Below are 903 nucleotides of genomic sequence, written 5' to 3' on the forward strand. Positions count from 1 at the left end.
GGCTGGCTGGCTGGCTGGCTAGATGGCTAGTGCCATAATGACAGGCCAGGTAAAGTTGTATCATAGCTAATGTTGACTGGCTGGCTGGCTAGATGGCTAGCACCATAATGACAGGCCAGGTAAAGTTGGATCATAGCTAATGTTGGCTGGCTGGCTAGATGGCTAGCACCATAATGACAGGCCAGGTAAAGTTGGATCATAGCTAATGTTGACTGGCTGGCTGGCTAGATGGCTAGCGCCATAATGACAGGCCAGGTAAAGTTGGATCATAGCTAATGTTGACTGGCTGGCTGGCTAGATGGCTAGCGCCATAATGACAGGCCAGGTAAAGTTGTATCATAGCTAATGTTGACTGCGCTATTTAGCCAGCTCGCTAAGTTTACCAGGGTGTTACTATAGCTACAGCCACACTATGCCAGGTAGTTACATTTTCTTTCTGGATACTTTTATTTTACCCATAGAGGTCCAGTGGGGTTTGGTTAAATAGTGATGTGGCTTTTGACTTGGTTTCAAGCCTAACTATGGTGTTTATATTACTTCAGGGAATTTTTAGCTACTATTACGTTTGCTGGCTTGTTTATTGTTAGAGATGTATGCTAGCGTTAGTGATACCGAGGCAGGGAGAAGCTACTCACTGGCTGGACACCTAATTGCCAGCTAGCTGATAGCTGTACAGTTGTGTGTGTGTGCGTACATGTGTATATAAATATGTATAATGGGGGGTTGGGTGAACTCAGGAGGGTGAACTCAGGAGGATGGTGGTTGTGTAACTAATTGTCTCTATTTTATATTTGAGGGTGTCACGAGAATTTCTCTCTCTAATTAAACTCAATGCTTTGAATAATTCCCAGAGGGTGTAAGGCTCTGGTTTTAATCATGACCAGGTCGCAGTTGTAAATGAGA

This window comes from Coregonus lavaretus (genome assembly GCF_964263955.1).
Source record: "Coregonus lavaretus genome assembly, contig: HAP1_SCAFFOLD_487, whole genome shotgun sequence".
Taxonomy (NCBI): Eukaryota; Metazoa; Chordata; class Actinopteri; order Salmoniformes; family Salmonidae; genus Coregonus; species Coregonus lavaretus.